Below are 20,415 nucleotides of genomic sequence, written 5' to 3' on the forward strand. Positions count from 1 at the left end.
ACAAGCTGTTCATAAATTTTGGTATTCAGCCATAAGAAATTCTTAAAAACACTCCAGGTAAGTCTAATATACAGCCAAGGTTGATGAAAACTGTGAGGGTAGTTTGCAGCTTGTGTTTTGGAAAGTACTATTTTAAAGCTTATTGTAAGAAATCCTTTTTTGCCTGTAGGTGGAGCTCAGCTACTGCAAGTTGATCATGTAAACCAGATTGAGTTGTCTTCCCTGCTTGTTTTTAGCATCTGTATATTGATACATAATAAATGACTAAACAATAAAATCAGCTGTAATAAGTGGACCAGATAGTAAAAACTCAGTGGTTTGTTAGGACAATTACAGCATTATGATAATGATATCTTTTATTATGCAATTTCTACCATCTATAATTTTATTGTATTTCTAAATTTTTATTGTGATTCTAAATTAATTACATCAAATTGAAATATAATGAAAGAAATCTTAACATATACCTTAAAATCACAATCATTAAAAATTTCCTGATAATCTTTTAGGGTTAACTAGAAGGGCATCAGTCTTAGTGTTTGAACAGGTTCTAACTTTATCAGCTGTGTTCTATTTATATGCCGTGTTTAGTTGACTGCAGCTCTTTTCCGTTTTTATGAGAAAATGATCTTGTTTGATAAAGTTAACTGAAATTTGTGTTTTGCTCAGGAGTTCTGTTAGGTTGACTGAATATGAGATATATTACTATAATGATAGCATCAGGAATTTAGATATGAATATTGAAGTCGAAATTAAAGATCTTATGAATTGATTAAACTCTAAATTATGGAGCATGGGATAATACAGTCATGTTTTCATACCTTCTGAGGCCTAGATGAACATCTAAATGAGCTGTTAGTGTTTCAAATCTTCTTTTGTTGGGTTTGAAATATATGATTAGCATTTCTTATGGAAATTTGAATATTTTTTCCCCAGGATTTCTAGACTTCTCAGAAACATTAATAAGCTTCTTCTCATACTTAGATAACTTTTTACTCTTACTATATTTTGTGTCTGGCTTCTCTTACTTTATGATTAGACTTAGGAAGTACAGAGTTATCCTTAGTAAATAAACATTGTTTGCTTTAGGAAATTAAAAAAGATAGTTCAATATTTAAATTTCAAAAATTTAAAGGATAGCGCACATTTTTAAATGATAGTACAATTTTTAAAAAACAGGTTAGTAAACATTGAAACCCACAGATATTATAACAACCCAATTCAAACCATTGAAATTATCATCTCTAGGATGTGCCCCTCTTCATCTCACAGAACATTTATAAGCAAAGAGTGAAATTAACCAGCTAGAACATTTCTGCTTCCTTTCATTCTCTTTTGTCCCAATGTGTTGGACTGAAGCATACAGTAAAAGAGAGGAAGATAAATAGAACTCCAAGATCTAGACACTGGGTAGTTGGTCTCTGAATAAAGAAAATTTGCAGTTGTTTTTTTGCTTTGGTATGGAGTAGTAGTAATCCAAATGTTGTATTTTCAGGAAATATTTGTGTTTAACAGCAAATATTAAGCTTTGGACCAGTCCCAGGTTTAATTAAATTTACATTATAATTTTTACTAGAACTTGATTTTTATTTTTGTATATTTTTTGCTAACCAATCATTCTATTCTCAAATATATGTTATTCTTGTTCCCAGCCACTGTGTAAGAACTGATATGTGCCAGGAAGTGGTAGACTCCAGGAACATGAAAATAAAGGAGACATGGTTTCTATCTGCAAATGTTCACAATATGGTGTAAGAATAAGAATTGTTGTCAATTAATTACAATTCAGCTCTGCTAGATGTGCATACAAAGTACTATGGATGTTAAGTAGGCAGTATATATTTCAGGAAAAGATCAAAATACCAGGTTTAAAAGGTTTGAACACAAAATTGCCATTTTTTGCAAATCAAAAACAGTCAAATATCAGCGATTTCATATGTATGACTCTGATGCTAATAAAGTAAGTCACTTTTTGGAGCCACTATTTAAAAGAAATAGCACTTTAACATTACATTCAATTCTTTAAATAATGTTGCATAATCTCTCAATGTAGACTAGGTGGTTTGTTTTAATTGCCTTTACCAATTATGGTTAAAATTTTGGAGTAGCATTAATTGTAATAGAAACCATACTATATTTGGCATTTCTGGCAAGCTTCCATTTTTCTTCTGTTTGGACATTGATAGCAAGAATTTTTGGATATTCTGGACTAAACCGTTTCTTGGGCCACTTGAAATAAAAATACCACTTTTAAAGTGCCTATTCAGGTCATTGAGAACCAGTTAATCCATATCCAAGGAATCACCTTCAAAATAAAAAGAAAAAATCCTTGAACTTCAGCTATATATATCAGAAATATGGCAACCCTACTGTTTTTACAATTAGATTTTGTATGGCAGACAAGAAGCAGTGAAATGCACATGTGGGGGAAGCTTCTCCTGTCAAAACAGAAAAGAGGTATTTGCATCTCTTTAGAATGTATTGATTTATATTACCCTTGAGAGTTACAATCCATTGATCTCACTGCATCAGTTTATAGGGAATGGAATTGTGCATTTGAAACATAGATTTGAGATTATGTGCAGAAAAACATTCTTTAAGTTATTCAGCATTCGTCTCTACCCCGGAACAAATATAGTCATGTTGAAAAATTGTGAAATATTCGCTACTTTCTGGCCTTCCTAGACCGTATACTGTGAATTCCCTGTAAATTAAATTGGCAAGTATAGTTTGGGAAGATAAGGAAGAGAAGGACCACGGAAGAAGTAAAGTTCTTCTTTGTTTTACACAAAGTCGAAAGTACACAAAGTTATGCAAGAGCCTGAGGGAAAATTATATTTAGCGATTTTATTTTTGCTATCTCTAGCTCTTCTTTTACTCCCCTTTTTCTCTAACTCAAGCTTATCCAACCCATGGCCCATGGATCACATGCAGCCCAGGACGGCTTTGAATACAGCCCAACACAAATTTGCAAACTTCCTTAAAACATTATGAGTTTTTGTTGAAAATTTTTTTTTTTTTTTAGGTCATCAGCTATTATTAGTGTTAGGGTATTTTATGTGTGCCCCAAGGCAACTCTTCTTCTTCCAATGTGGCCCAGGGAAGCCAAAAGATTGAACACCCCTGCAACTGTTCAGGGACTTTTCTACGCTTTGGATACCACTTCAGTTTTGCACAGTCATTTAGTTCTTCCTTTGAACTAGGTACTGCACTAGGGCCCAAAATACTGAAATTAGTAAGCATCAGTCTCTTTTCAAGTTGCTTAGTTTCTAATAAGCAACTTGAAAACAATATCTAAGCTATACAAATAAATAAGGGCTTTGAAGTTTTCATAGGTGTTCTAGCTAGGAAATTGTTCTGTTATTCCACAAATATTTATTATTATTCTACCTTGGGGCCAGACACTTTGCTAAATCAACTTATTTCCCTAATATAACTTCCACAGCAAAGGTATAAGATATACTTTGTTTTATGATCCTTCTTTTACAAATGTAAAAGCTGTACTTTAAGAGGTTAAGTGACTTGTGTTATCTCCCATGGCTAGAAAGCAGCAAAACCAGTACTTGAACCTGCAATGATATGACACCTCTACAGAGCCTAGAGAGGGGTTGGCCAGAGCCAAGTCGTGTGTGTCCAGCTAAAGAAAGACTGACACGAAATGTTTCTAGCAAAAATGTGACATTATTTCACATATATTATAATATAACTCTATGTAAGCGTAGGGGATAGATTAGAAGAAGACTGAAGCAGAGACGAATTGGTAGATTATTACACTCATCCAGGGAGAAGTAATAAGGGCCTAACTAAGGTGTAGTATCTGTGGGGATGGATTTGAGAGATATTAAGGAGATAGATTTATTAAGACTTGGTAACAGATTGGATGTGGGAGACCTGAAGGTATATTTCAAATATACCAAGGATATATTCCAGATGACTCCTAGCTTTCTGGCTTGGAAGACTGGCTAAGAAGTAGTAGTGATAAGCATTGAGGTAGGAACACTGGATGTTCCTAGTGCTGTCCTCAGATATTTTCGCCCTGTTGGACTTTTCTAATATACCTCAGTTTTGCTGCACATAAACATATATCCTGAATTGTTTCTTATTCAATTGCTTTCTTTATTAGTCAGCAATATTAGGTTATGCACCCAAATCTCAGTGGCTTAAAACAGCTAATGTTTGTTTTCTTGCTCTGGCTACATCCCAGTGGGCAGCTGTGGATCTGCTCCACGTCATCTTCTAGGCCTGGGATGAGGGAACAGCTCCTCTCTGAAATGTGCTACTCTCATGGCAGAAGGAAAGGAGTGCTGAAGGAATCATATGCTGGCTCTTAAAGTGTCTGCTTAGAATTGGCATATGCTACTTTATTTCACTGGCCAAAGCAAGTGATATAGTTAAGCCTGATGTCAATAAGATGAAGTATAAACCTTTCATAGGGAGGAGCAATGAACTGTTGGAAAAGATAATGCAATCAACTGCAGTCTCTATGATTTAAACAGAAATTGCTGTCAACAACTGTGACTATGTAATAAATTTAATCATCATATTCCTGGCAGCCCGAAGGAAGAAAACAGCAAATATAATAAAAATTATATAATTACCATTACCTGAATTTTAAAAAGAACTATATATCAATTCCTAGTTAATTCAGACTTCTAGAAGTACAAAATTCTAAAGGAAATTTTATCTTATCAGTCTTTACACCCAAGGGTGGAGAAGAATACAATGGATATCTTTCATAATTTCACAGATGAAAAACACTTCATATACATACAACATTAAATTGTAACTTTCTTATTAGATATCTTAAGAATCCTTTGGTTATAAGGAATAGAAACCCACTCAAATTAGCTCAAGTAAAGGAATTTCTGTATGAAGGAATAGGGGAGTTGTACAGAATCCAGATAAAAGAATTGCATACAGTCTTTTCAAGAAAGCAAGTTGTCAGGAAGTTACATTTTCTCTCTTCTTTTGCAGCTTTTCTGTTATACTTTTCCTTTATTCATTTGTTCCATTATCCCCTACATACCTGTTTTCTTCATAGAACTTTAGTCTGCTACTTCTTGCACTTCAGTTCTTCAGAAGTAAATTGACTGGATTTCTGTGTCCAAAATCTGAATGTTTGGGAGAGAGAATCTTATTGGCATGGCCCAGGTCAGGTGTTCGCTCAATTATGCCATTGATAGAGGAAATAGAAAGCCATGAAGTATGCACATGTGGCAAGGATGAGTAGCTCCTCCATCATCTATCCTTCCCTCTTACCAGAATGCCACTGTTTAACTGGAGTCATGGCTGCTTAGCTGAAACACATTCATCAGTCTCCTTTGTTGCTAAGTATGTTCGTATGACCAAATTTTGGCTAAAATGAACAGAAGGTGAAACAGAAGTGTGTCAGACATTCAGGCAGTCTTTTTTAAAGGAAGGAAGAAAGAAGCTAGTCCTCTTTCATACCTGCCTCTTCCTGTCAGCCTGGCACACAGATTTGATGACTTGAGCTAAGGACGGTAGAATAGAGAGGTAGAAGGAGCATACGTCCTTGAAGACTTTGTGGAACCATTGTTACAGCTTGAAATGTCTACCTCTGGACATTTCCTATATGAGATAAAGTACCTTTCAGGTTGATTCAGCCACATTATTTGGAATTTCTGTTATGTGCAGTAGAACCCAAACTGATACAAGGCTGCTTTTTTTTCAGACCTGTGAATAGGTCAGGTTCTCTAAGATGGGAATACAGTAGGGAGGAAATGAATGGCTTCATCAGTATTTCTAATAGTTTTTGTAGTTGATTTTCTTGTTTTTCCTGGAAGAGAGTCATACCACTTTGCAACAACCAGCATCTCTACCCCACTTCTCACTTTTGACTGATCACCTTGTATTTCATTAAGAAACAGAAGCAGTGAGAAAGGACTTGTTCCTTTTCCCACCACCAAATCTACCCATCTGCATCTGAATCTGTTTTCTTCTGGCAAAGGTAACCCCTTCACTCTGTGTCCTGGTCCTCATATCCTTTTACTTTCTTATGTTTTGGCCATGCTATTATCCACTCTACTCTTTTTGCTCACTTTGCACCAAGCATATTCTTCTCATACCAAGGTCACTCCTCTTTCAGGCCTCTGTACTTCTAGTTACCTCAGCATGAAACTTTCTTCTCTGAGTTATTCTTAGTAGCCATGCATTCTTTTTGTTCAGTCCCTTGCTCAAATATCATCTTAACAGAGAGGCCTTTTCAGACTATACTATTTAAAACAATTGCCTCTATTCTACCAGGGGTACTTATTCAAGTGACCTAAAGACAAATTTATAAAATTTGCTTGGCTTTCATAAAATACATTATGTTAGAATCTACTCCCTCTAAAACAACAACAACAAAAACCTCAGTAGGTTTAGTATGTAATTTAGAAATCATTTTTTTCTACAATGTTTTACAACTTTTTAAGAACTAACCACCACTGTAGTGTTTATCAACATTAATCTTCTAAATGAGTGGATTTGTTTTATTTTGTTAGTTTTATTGAATCTTGGCCTTTACGTGTAATTATCTTATAACAGTAGACACAATATAAACCATTCAGTAATGACCTACTTTGAAGTCTCACAGAATTCATTATGATTATTTCCTAGCTTTTTGCTAGTTTTGATATGTTAGGGATATTTGATCTCTTCTCCCACCTTACTCTTTATTATTTAGATATAGCTGTACCATGAGTCTCAGTTATTTAATTTATGTGTGTGCATTTATTTTGATTTAATTATGTTTTTAAATGCACCTATGTGAGTGTTAAACCTTCAGTAGGATTTCCATTTTTATTTTGAAGCCCATCAGTGCCTTGTTATATTTTTAAATGTAATTTCACATTTGATTTATTTTTTGTATACTCACATTTCCTTTACAGATCTTTAATACATGTTAATGCTTTTTCTAATTCCTAATTTTATGTTGTGAACTTAGCCTGCTTTTCATTTCAACATTTGTGGTGTTGATTTACCTACTTATTTACAGTTATCTTATTTTAAAAGTCTAAAAATTATATGATAATTGGTGGGTTTTTGCTCTTTCTGAAAAGTACTTTTCTTAAGGTCAAAGGCAGATGTTAATTGGCATATGAGTTCAAGTTGCTGAATCACTTCTTTTTAATCTGTATTTTCAGTTTGTTCTGGAAATTCATGAGATCAAAGGTATGTATGTACTCAATAGATAGGAAGTTAGATTTGTCCTTACTGTATATTTGATTTTCTTGATTCCATTGAAAAAAGAATGTTTTCTTAGCTTTGAAACTTATATAATGACTTCCTGCCAATTTCTTCTTCCTTTTAGATAAGCATTTACTTTAGTTTTATTAGTCATTATAAATTAATAGAAAATTTCCGGATATGCTTTTTTGTTCACAATATTGACAGCAACTTGAAATATTTTAAAGACAGGCTTTGTTTAACAAAGTTAAAACGAAAGCCTTTGGCTTGGCTCCAAAGCATCCAGATAGATATTGTGTAGGCCTGGGACAAAGACTAGGGTGTTATGGGACCTTGTATTTTATATCCTGCTGCTGTTTGGAAAGAGTCAGTTTTGGGTGAAGTTTGTATGTACTTGTCTAGTCGCCTATAAAAAATGATATATGTAGCTGACCTGTGGAAATACATTTAGTGTGATAGAAGGTGAGGATATCTAATCCTGATGGTATTGGAGAATAGCCCAGAAATCAAAGACCAGGATAACATTGCAGAGTTATTCAACAGCCTTATTGTTTGGCTTTATGCTCTTTCTCAGGTAGGATTTCTTAGTATTTTAGTGAAGTTTTAAAAATTACATTTTGTTCCTTTTATTGTTTTAGCCTGTGCTGTGTAGTATGAAAATAATTATGGAGCAAAATGTGCTTGCCTTTTAGTAGCTATTTAAAGATCTTTGTTCCTAGGTTTTGTGGTCAATTAATTAGTAATAAAGATACACATGTTGCTTAGCTTTTTCCTATATGTTGGGAGCATAAGTGAATAAAGGCAAATAAAGTTAAAAAGCAAGTTAGGATCTAGATTATTTTGTCTTTTTAATGATAGGTTCAGATGTTTGCAGAAGACAATGGTCACTTGACTTTAAGGAGACAAAGTGAGAGGGTTCCTTTTGTTAGCCAAACTAGCTTTGTTTCTAAGTTGTGTCAGTGAACTGTAATAATTTTCAGTGGGAAAAAAGGGACATCATACTGGACTTAGTAATACCTGGGTGATGAAGTAATATGTACAAGAAATCCCTCTGACACATATTTACCTACGTAAGAAACTTTTGCGTATACCCCCGAACCTAAAATAAAAAAGGGGTGGCTGATATGGTTTGGCTATGTCCCCACCCAAATCTCCTCTTGAATTGTAGCTCCCATAATTCCCACATGTTGTAGGAGGGACCTAATGGGAGGTAATTAATCATGAGGCTGGGTCTTTCCTCGCGCTGTTCTCATGATAGTAAGCTTCACAAGATCTGATGGATTTTTTTTTCTTGTTTTGTTTTTGTTGTTTTGTTTTTTTTTTTTTGAGACAGAGTCTCGCTCTGTCGCCCACGCTGGCGTGCAATGGCGCAATCTCAGCTCACTGCAAGCTCCACCTCCCGGGTTCACACAATTCTCCTGCCTCAGTCTCCCGAGTAGCTGGGACTACAGGCGCTCACCATGCCCAGCTAACTTTTTGTGTTTTTAGTAGAGACAGGGTTTCACCGTGTTAGCCAGGATGGTCTCAATCTCCTGATTTCGTTTTTCGCTCACCTCAGCTTCCCAAAGTGTTGGGATTACAGACGTGAGCCACCATGCCCGGCCTCTGATGGTTTTATAAAGGGGAGTTCCCCTGCACATGCTCTCTTTGCCTGTCACCATGTAAGATGTGACTTTGCTCTCCCTTTTTCTTCTGCCATGATTGTGAGGCCTCCCCAGCCATGTGGAACTGAGTCAGTTAAACCTCTTTCCTTTACCCAGTCTTGGTTATATCTTTATTAGCAGCATGAGAATGGACTAATACAGGGACAAAACACCTATTATAGTACTTAAGCATGGGGTGCAACACAAATTGACAACTTAGGACTCTTGCCTTTAGAAAGGAATTACAACCTAAGAATGGTTAAATTGTAGCATCACTGCTTTCAGTCTTTGGTATTATGGTCATAGTAAGGGAGGATGTTTGAATTACCTTAATTCATGTAGTTTAAGGTCATTCAGAGCTTTTTGCTATTCATACATATAAAAACCCCTAGTAAATACTTTTCATAAAACTGATAGTGTTATTCCAACAAAGAAACATATGAGAAATTTCTCAGTTTATTTTTTCAAAAGTTTTAACTAATATTTTAAGAGTGTTTGAAAGCTGATACTGTGTATTTATTTGAACTGTTCTTTTTTTTAAATACTGTAACTGCTCAAGATTACTTTAGATGAACACCTGGCACCTAAACCAGATATACACAAAATGGAAACAAACAAAACCTTACAAAGCTGTAAATCTGACATGGAAATATACTATACCAAAGGGCACACTTCATCTGGGCTCTTTAAGGTGAAACAACTCCCAATTTTCAGCCGGAGCAGTGACCTGGCCTTAGTATATTGTGTCATTGTACAACAGTTTTTATCTGCTTCATATCACTCAAGTTCTGTTTAACTTTTTGTTGTTGTTGTTATATTTTCATTCTAATTTTTAGAACAAAAATAAATCCTTTTACAGAGTATGATACCTTGAACTAGAAGAGCCACTTAAGTGTATGTTAACCAAAATCTAGAATATGACATACCTATTAAATCTTAAAGAAGGAAAAAAAAAGATGGTTGAAAGAGAGAGAGAGAGATCAGTGGGACAGAATACAGAGTCCGCAAGCAGACTTACACAAATAAAGTCATCTGATTTTTTTTGACAAAAGTACAAAGTTAATTTGATTGAAAAATGATAGTCCTTTCAACAAATGGTACTGGAATAATTGGAGGTCTATGTGCAAATAAATAAATCTTAATACATACCTTACACTTTATATAAAAATTTACTCAAAATGGATCATAGACCAAAACGTAAAACTATTACACTTCCACAAGAAAAAGTAAGAGAAAATCTGTATGAACTTGGGTTTGACAGTGAGTTTTTTAAACACAAAAGCATGATCTGTGAACAAAAATGACGAAGTAGACTTTATCAAAAAAAAAAAAAAACAAACAAAAACCTTTGGCTCTGTAATAGATGCTTTTAAGGAGATTAGAAAACAAGCCACAGACTGGGAAAACAATATTTGCAAACCATCTATCTGATAAAAGACTTGTATCCAGAATATATAAAGAACTCTTAAAATTCAACAATAAGAAAACAAAGCAATTTTTTTTTTTTTTGAGACAGTCTTGCTCTGTCGCCAGGCTGGAGTACAGTGGAGCAATCTTGACTCACTGCAACCTCCAACTCCCTGGTTCAAGTGATTCTCCTGCCTCAGCCTCCCGAGTACTTGGGATTACAGGCACGTGCCACCATGCCCAGCTAATTTTTGTACTTTTAGTAGAGACAGGGTTTCACCATGTTGGCCAGGATGGTCTCAATCTCCTAACCTCATGATCCACCTGCCTCGGCCTCCCAAAGTGCTGGGATTACAGGCGTGAGCCACCGTACCCGGCCAACAAAGCAATTTTTTAAATGGTCACAAGATCTTAACAGATATTTCCCCAAAGATAATAGATGAGGCAAATAAATGTGAAAATATGTTAATACCCTTGCTGGGGTAGACTATTAAGCAAAAAAGGATTTAACATTTTCTGTGTATTGTTACTTCACACTTCAGCATGTAGTGAATAAGGAACTAGAAGAAAAGAAAGTTTAAAGCACATTTGCTTTTAAAACTTACCTGTTTTAATCTTCTACTGCAGGGAACATAGAGCTTACATTCTAATTCTGACCCTTAGTTTTTTGTTTTGCAGAAAATCCAGAAGCTGCTCACTTTACCATAGGATCAGAGTGGTATTGCAAAAAGAGTAGGGAAAGAATGGTGAAATTAGAGAGCTTTTCCACCTTTCCCTAATTGTGTTTTTAAAAGTTTAACTTATTCAGGATTACTCTCCCAGAACTCAACAATCTAGGATTTAAACACAGATATCCTTGACTTAACTGCCATATTATACCTCCCTTGAGATGAGGGTTAAGGAACGGGATATTAGAATGGTTTACCAAGGATACAGAAAGTAGGTGCAAGGAGATAGGTGAGAGTTTGATATCCTGATATCTGCAGGAACTTTTGTACACGTGGTTGCCTGTCTGCAGGAATTGGTAGAAAGTGTTAGAGAAATAGACTGGGGCCAGGTCATGACGGGCCTTGTATGGTATATTTGGAAACTGGGCTCTGTCCTTTAGATGGTAGAAAACAATACAAAGATTTAAAATTGGAAAGTGACATGTTTAGGGTTTGTTTTTGAGAGATCACCATTGTATAATAATAATATGGAAAATTAACTGGGAGGAGCCAAGGTTAGAGATTGAGGAGACAGACACGACATGATGAAAACCTTAAGGCAGTGTTCAGTTTGATAGGTAATTTACATCCATCAAATAGTTTTTCAGACATCTGCAACATCCAAGTGGCATATAGAAAGATAACGATACTACCCTTCCCCACCAAAAAAGCTCTCAGCTGAGCCAGATAGTTAGCTGTCTGTATACAATGAAATCTATATAAAACACAAGATTAGAGAAAGTACAGTAGCTTCATGGAACACGGAGAGATTAATTTTGAATTTATGGATTAGGAAGTCTGCATGTATGCAAGTAGCATTAATTTTAGGCCTTGAAGAAGGGGCAGAGTTTGAATAAGAGGAAATGGGTGGGGAAGGGAATTTCCAGAAGAGGAAACTGAGAAAAGTACAGGGTGTATTTGAGGAATAATCCATTGTGACCGGAGGAGAGAATATAGTTGGAAATAAAGCTGGAAAAGATAGGTTGGAACCAGATAATGATTTACCTTCCTGGATAATAAACTGTAAATATAACTCATTTTGCTTTGTTTGTGTGTTAATTCAAGTGTACAGATAAACATATTAATAGATTTTTTTTAACACTAGAGTAAATCAAGGCTGGATTAATATTGAATTTCTGCATTTTTGGAAAAGAGTAATATGAGTAGGAAGGTTTGGTAAGATTACTATATTAGATTATTATTTCACTTTTTATAATTTGAAAATGAATATCAAATCACTACAGTAAATGAGGTAGTGATTTAGTGAGAAGAATGAGTTTACATAGGAGCATGATGAAAACAAATTTTATTTCTAGCACTAGTCTACAATTTATTTGAATAACAAATGTTACTCAAATTTAATGACAACTGTGATCTATGAAGATTTAGGTTCTGATGCCAACATTGTTTGCTAGAAATGAGATCTGAGTAAATCAACTTTTCTGAATCTCCTGCTTCCTCATCAGTAAAATGCAATCCATACCTGCTCTTCCTATTTCAGTAGTGTTTTGATAAGGTCAGATGAAATATGTACATGAGACTACTTTTAAAACATGATGCCATTGATGGCCTGTGATTATAAAGTTTAAAGTACCATTGATACCACACAGTCCACTTCTGTTATTTAACAACCATGGAGCAGCTCACTGTCTGATACTCTCTTCCAACCATGGCATATTTCAAAGTAAAATTAAAAATTAATTTGTTAGGTAATTGACAGCAGTTATTAAGCCTATATGGCAACCAGATTAGTATTTTTTAAGCGACTGTATTTAAAGGGTGTAGTTCCAATGAAGTAGAATTGATGAAGCCAGTCTATGGGGATAGGGAGACAAGACAAGCCTGCCTACAAAATTAGTAGCTGTTATCCTTCATAAGCATCCTGGTTCTCCCACCTCCTACATCCCTCTGTTGGATACAGAGAATGACTTGGCATCAGATGCAGTTACTGCCTAACTCATGCTCTGTAAAACATGAGCACATGAAATTAAGAAAGTAATACATTAAAAAGTACCAAATGGTATAAACAGACTGAGCACTCTAAATACATAGGAAATCTCTGTAAAATGTTAAGTCAAGTGAGGTTAAATAGAATTTTCCTGAAGGTGCGTTTTAAGGCGGGTTTATGCTTTCAACCAGTCGGAACTCAAACTGCAGTAAGTAGGATATAAGAGTAAATTTGCTAGTGAAAGGAATGGTTTCTTTTCAATTAGCAATAATCGCACCTCGGCTAAACCTCATTGGCTATGATACTGCCACTGCTCAAAGCTAGGAATGGTCTCTTTTAAGATAATGTTTGCTAACTGTATTTTATTAAAATTGTTAATTATTTTTATTTCTTTTGTTTAATTTTGAATGTTTATAAAAATGAAAGCATTATACTTGAGAACATCCTTTATAATAAAAACTTTATGACAACCTCATAGAACAAAAATAACCTGTCTACCAATATGATTATGGATATGTTCACTGAGGGAAACAAATTTAAAAGATAAAGTTCTAACTTTAGCTAGCTAGTGTATGCAAGTGTTTTATTTTAGAAACATAAATGTCCTTGCTGAAAACCCAATGACATTTATTGCTTAGGAAACTATCTTGCTTTATTTTTTCCATCTATGTGTTTTTTAAATATAGCACTTACAAAAACACTTCAAATCTTACTAAAGAAAACAAACATAAAATATCAATCTTTAAAAGAAATATAACTCTTTAAAAGAAAGCATTGGTAATAAAGTCTTCCTCTTTTAATATTATTGTTTTACTAGAGTATTTACAATATTAGAACTTTTTTATGCCAAGAGTTTTAAGATATAGCTTAAGAGTTTTAAGATATTGTTTTAAAAGATTTTTTTCTGTATGTGATTCATTTATGAATGGAATATTTTTATGGACTAACATTACTTGATTTTCTGCATTCAGCAAGATGGTGAATGATTAGTAAGTGGACTACTAAAGTTGGTTGTGCAGATTGTGACCTGAAAAGGGAAGCTTAGTTATAGAATGTGAGTATGGGCTGAAGTCTAGCTGGGGCTCTACTCACCAAGCCTTCTGCACTGGTATGAGGCTATGTCAGTCCTAAGGGTACCTTCTTCTAATGCTTCAGTCTAGAAAAGTTTTGTGGGTTTTTTGTTTTTTGCTTTTTCCTCTAGAAGGCACCCCCCAGAGGAAGTGTTCTTTTTCTTTTCTTTTCTTTTCTTTTCTTTTCTTTTCTTTTCTTTTCTTTTCTTTTCTTTTCTTTTCTTTTCAGGTGGAGTCTTGCTCTGTCACCCAGGCTGGAGTGCAGTGGTGTGACCTTGACTCACTGCAACCTCTGCCTCCTGGGTTCAAGAGATTCTCCTGCCTCAATCTCCTGAATAGCTGGGACTACAGGCGCGCACCACCACGCCTGGCTAATTTTTAGTAGAGGCGGGGTTTCACCGCGTTAGCCAGGATGGTCTCCATCTCCTGACCTCCTGATCCGCCCGCCTCGGCCTCCCAAAGTGTTGGGATTACAGGCGTGAGCCACCGCGCCCGGCCAGGAAGTGTTCTTTTCTAATTCACAAAAAGGTGCCTCTCATGGTAGCCTGTGGATACATTTAAGAAGTAAAAGAAAATGAGCAAGTTGGTATAATGGCATGTTTTCCCAACAGCTACAGCACAGTAAATCAGGTGTGTCAAATTTTTAGTAACGTATAAGGCAACTTGGAGACTGTATGTTGCAATGGAAAGAGCTCTGGGAGGGAGTTTGGAAACCATGCTTATAGTTTTGCATATCTCTTCCCCAACTATTTGACATTCGGTGTTCTTTTCTTAAAAATTAAAGAATTGAACTCCCTGCTACATTTAAGGGTGCAAATAGGTCTCAACTTCTGTGAAAGTTATATCTGGAACATGGTAAGCAGGGAGAGGTTGGAACTAAGAATTTAACAAATTGGCAAGTTTCCTATGTTATTAAAAGTCCTTGAGATATATATTTACATGATCTGTATTAGTATGCCTTGAAATCATGTAGTTCTCCAGCTTCCTTTTTTCTACTTATTTAATTTGCTCCTTCTGCTCTTCCCCTGTTTCTTCTTGTCTGTTTTGGGGTTTTGTTTTTTAGCTTTTAAAGATGGAAGTTTAGATGATTGCTTCTGAACCCCTCTTCTTTTCTGATGTATGCATTTAAAACTTGAAATTTCCCTCTCAGCACTGCTTTGTCTGCATCTCACCAATTTTGATATGTTGTTTGGATGGTTGGTTTTGTAAGTCAGCTTGGCTGGGCAATTTCTAGTTATTCCATCAAACACTAATCTAGGTTTTGATATGATGTTATATTGTAGTTGTGATTAACATCTCTAATCACTGACTTTAGGTAAAGCAGATTATCACAGATAATCTGGGGACGTGGTTCAATCATTTGAAAGTCCAAAGAGCAGAGCTCAGACTTCCCTGAAAAAGAAGAAATTTCATCTGTGAATAGTAGCTTCAGTTCATGCCCAAAAGTTCCAGCATGCCCTTCCTGATGGCTTGCTTGCTCTACAGATTTCAGATCTGCCTAGACAGCTCCCACAATTGTATAAGCTAATTCTTTGTAATCTATCTATCTATCTGTCTATCTATCTATCTATCTATCTATCTATCTATCTATCTATCTATCTATTATCTATTTATCTGTCTTCTGCTGATTCTGTTTCTCTGGTTGAACCTGGACTGATAAAATTGGGTTCCCATTTTCATTCAGCTCAAAATCTTTCCTAATTTCCCTTGTGACGTTTTCTTTGACCTGTGGGTTATTTAGAAGTGTGCTGTTTAATTTCCAAATATTTGGGAATTTCTCAAATTTTTTTTGTTACTGATGTCTACGTTAATTTCATTGTGGTCAGAGGACATATTCTGTATGATTTCAGTTGTTTGACATTTATTGAGACTTGTTTTTTGTCCCAGCCTATAGTGAATGTTGGTATATGTTCCATGTGCACTTGAAAAGAATGTGTATTCTGCTGTGGTTGTTTGGAATGTCCTATAAATGCCCCCAATATTTTTGATGGCACTTTATACTTGCATGTTAATATTTAGATTGTACTTAGAAACTTGCAAATTTCCTTGATCAATCAGTTTTTTTGACAGGATGGCATTCTTGATAAACTAAAGGACAAGCAGTAAGTTCCAACTTTATAGTTCACTAATTATTTTGGTTAATAAGTTAGTAGTAATTTTTAACTTTGTTTTTTTTTTTTTCTTTTTGCTAAGATCACAGTATAATACAACTGTTAGTTTCATGTCTTCTGCTTTCAGTTTTATCCTGTATAATACTTAGAAATTTTAGTTTCCTTTTCATTATCCAAGATAAATTTTTAGTTGGTAAATTTTCTTGGACATGTCCTCCTTAATTTTCTTCAGAGCATTGTGCATGTATGTGTGTGGCAATTTTGTTGTCTCATCCTAAGAAAAGAAAAAGTAAATGGAAATGAAAAAGCAAATCAGCATATTCTTCTCTGGAACAATTTTTTCCCACTTTTAAGCAAACGGTAGTAACGTAGGTTAAAATTGCCTTTTGAATTTTCAATGTGATTTTCTTTTAAGCAAGCACATTGAAAGAAAATAGAAAGTTAACATAGCAGGGCTTCGCATCCTTTCCTTAGAAGATTCCCCCAATCCTCTCAATAATATACTTGATATTTGTATTTAATTTACAATTCATTTGTAAATTTACAACAAAAAATTGTAAATTTCTCTAATGAGTAGGAAATTGGAGTAGATAATCTGTTTAAATTTCAATGAACTGGGAATATCATTCACATTTAAGATTTGGAAGGTACCTAGAACCATCTGACCCAGTATCTTAGCTAGCCTCAGAACTCGTCTTACAGGAATTTATTGCATGTCATAAGCTTTTATACCATGTTTGTGTGAGTTTTATTTTTCCATGTTGTTCCTTTTCCCATTACCATTAGCAATTGAAACTTGACTGTAAAAAAAGAACTTGTTTGTAGGAATCAGGAATACAATGTTTTTATAGAGGAAAGAGTATTGCTTTGGAGTTAAACACATCCAAGTTGGAATACCAGCTGTACCACTTTTTAACTTAGTATCTTTGCCTGACTTATTTAATCTCTTTGATCCTCAGTTTCCATATTTAAAAACAGAAGTAAAAATAGCTATTTTACCAGATTGTTGTAATGCTAATATGAATTAGTAGGCATTTAATAAATTATAGCTATTTAAATTATATCATATTCTCTTTTTCTATTTTCAAAATACTACATACTTATTAAGGACACAATAGTCCACCTTTATCCATGGTTTTGCTTTCCATAGTTTTGGTTGCCCACAGTCCAAAAATATTAAATGGAAAATTCCAGAAATATATAATTCATAAGTTTTAAATTGCATGCCATTCTGAGTAGTGTGATGAAATCTTACACCATCCTGTTTTGTGCTGCCCAAGATATGAATCATTCCTTTGTGCAATGTATCCGCACTCTATATGCTAGCTGCATGGTAGTCACTTAGTAGCCATCTTGGTATCAAATTGAAAAACGTAGTATATATGGGGTTTCATACTATGCAGGTTTCCACAGTTTTATCCACCCGGAGTCTTGGAATGTATCCCTCTTGGATAAGGCAGGAGGACTATGTATTCTCTAATAATTTTCAGAATTTTTCAGGTGAGTCTTTCTGAATCCTGTTCATTTTACTATGTGACATTTTTAATTTAAGAAAAATGTATTAGACATTTTTAAAGTAGCTAGCATGAGTCATTTGTACTACCATTGTTTTCCTATTAAGTAACACTTAATCCTCTGTCCCACTTAATCTTCCTGTGCCAAATGTTTACAGCACCTAAATAGAATTACAGCACCTAAATAGAATTATAGCACCTAAATAGTTGAAAGAACCATATTAACTATCTCCCAGTATCTTAGTCCATCTGGGCTCCTATAACAAAATACCATAGTCCAGCTGGCTTATAAATAACTGAATTTTTTTTTCTCACAGTTCTGGAGGCTGGGAAGTCCAAGATTCAGGCACTGGCAGATTTGATGTCTAATGAGTGCTCGCTTCCCTGTTCATAGGCAGCTGCCTTTTGCTGCATCCTCAAATGGCAGAAGGGGCTTGGGACCTCTCTTGGGCCTCTTTTATAAGTATGATTAGTGCCCTTATAAAAGAGCCCAAAAGAGGTTATAAACATTCAGAACATAGTACCCAGTTTCCTTATTTTACAAATAAAGCTTTTATGAATAGAAGATAAGTGACTTGTTCAAGATTATTTTGTTACTGAAAACCTAGGTCGTTTGAGTCTGAATGTAAATCTGGCTTAGTTTTTCCTGTACTATCCTCTGAAAGCTCCCAGGCCACTCACCAATTTACAACAACACATCAAATTCAGAGACAGTTACTAAATTCACATTATTTCCCCCTACCCATAAAATAGTTAATCAAAAGAGTACATGCAAGCAAAAGGGCAGGAAGCCACCTAGAGAAGCTGATCACAGCCATCTGTGGTATGTGGTATATGGTAAATATTCACCCATTTATTTAATGGAATGAGTGAATGTTCAATCTGTGATCATGCAAATGATAATATCAATGTGCAAAATGAAAATGTGATTTTTAATATTTCTGTATTTATTTGAAACATTGTATTATAACAGGATACTTAGATTGCTAATGTCATTTCTTATAAAATGATTTTTCATGATTTGAATGTTCTAAAAACAAGCCTGACTCGTACACTTTATGACTCATGTGTTTTATTCTTTTTCATATGAGATTGTTTGTTAGGTCCAGGAAATTCAGTCAATTTCCAATTTTAGAATTAATGGCTTAATGTCAGTACTGACTCAACTTACGAATGGATCATGTTTGTAATTTTATTTGTATGTTATTTAGAATTTAAGTAAAATTTTCCTCCAGAAACAGGCTATAATTGATATTAATTTTTCCCCAATTTGAAAAATTTAATTTGGGATCTATTAGAACTCTACCAGGAAAAAAATAGGTATTGAGAAAGAAATATGTAACTTATATTTGTATACATATACAAATGTATGTGTGCATGTGTGTGTATATGTGTAAAATACATGGAATACCATTAGAACTACACAGAAGACCTCCTATACTTAATTGCTGAATATATGCTGACAATAACTTCAATGGCAAGTATGAGGAAGGAAAATCATTTTAATACGTTTATTCCCTTTTTTTTTTTTTTCTACTATACTTTAAGTTCTGGGGTACATAGGTATACATGTGCCATAGTGGTTTGCTGCACCCATCAACCCATCACCTACATTAGGTATTTCTTCTAATGCTATCCCTCACCTAGCCTCCCACCCCCTGACAGGCCCCATTGTGTGATGTTCCTCTCCCTGTGTCCATGTGTTATTATTGTTCAACTCCCACTTATAAGTGAGAACATGCGATGTTTGTTCTTCTGTTTTTGTGTTAGTTTGCTGAGAATGATGGTTTCCAACTTCATCCATGTCCCTGCAAAGGACATTAACTCATCCTTTTTTATGGCTGCATAGTATTCCGTGGTGTATATGTGCCACATTTGCTTAATCCAGTCTATCATTGATGGACATTTGGGTTTGTTCCAAGTCTTTGCTATACATTTAGTGAGCATCTGATGTGTGATTAGGGCACATTTAAAAATGCTATGTCTCAGCTGGTTCTTCAAGGCTTTGAATATGTTGTTTATTATATTATGTTATGCTTATATCATAATTCCCTTACATTACAAATATGGTTTATTTTTGAGCCACACATTTGATTTTGTATACTTCAGACATTCAGGAGTGCTCAAACAGGTTTACTACTCATCAGACCTCTGATAGTTTTCTAGCTTGTTATTTCTATTTTCTGCTAAGTGAAGATGCTAGTTTTTAAAATGTTGAATGACAATTTCCTGAATTAATAGAATTATAATTGCTAAGATAATTTTCATGTTTGCCGGTTAATACATTTTCTTCCCCTTAGGGAAGTTGAAAATCCCTACTTTCCTCCCCTCCCCTCTGCCACCATGTGTATATGTACACACTCACTCACACATGTAGAAGACAGTGTAGTTTTATTCAGCATTTCTCAAACTTTTTGGCCTCAGGACCCTTTACAATCTTAAAAATTATTGAGGACTCCAAAAAGTTTTTATTTATTTGAGATATATATATATATATATATATATATATATATATATATATATTTACTTTATTAGAAATTAAAACAAATTTTTAAAAAAATTTGAAAAATTACCCATAAGGTTTTATGCTGATTACCTGGGTGACAAAATTATCTATACACCAAAACCCTGTGACACATAATTTACTCGTGTAACAAACCTGCTCATGTACCCCTTAAACCTAAAATAAAAGTTGGAAAGGAAAACTAATAATAAACTCCATTAAATCTTCACATAAATAACATACATTTTAGAAAAAAATAATCATTTTGCCAAAAAAATTTAGTGAGAAGAGTGGTTTTATTTTACATTTTTATAACTAATAACT

At 34.6% G+C, this 20,415-nt stretch overlaps 1 protein-coding gene and 1 pseudogene across 4 annotated transcripts in view; one reads left to right on the plus strand and one right to left on the minus strand.

Annotated features, from left to right (window-relative positions):
* The window catches only part of CWC27 (CWC27 spliceosome associated protein homolog), a 256,746-nt gene that overhangs the window by 42,691 nt on the left and 193,640 nt on the right, over positions 1-20,415 (plus strand). The window lies entirely within an intron of this gene.
* On the minus strand, positions 13,090-13,215 carry LOC112627330 (annotated as a pseudogene).

Source organism: Theropithecus gelada, chromosome 6 (genome assembly GCF_003255815.1).
Source record: "Theropithecus gelada isolate Dixy chromosome 6, Tgel_1.0, whole genome shotgun sequence".
NCBI classification, from domain to species: domain Eukaryota; kingdom Metazoa; phylum Chordata; class Mammalia; order Primates; family Cercopithecidae; genus Theropithecus; species Theropithecus gelada.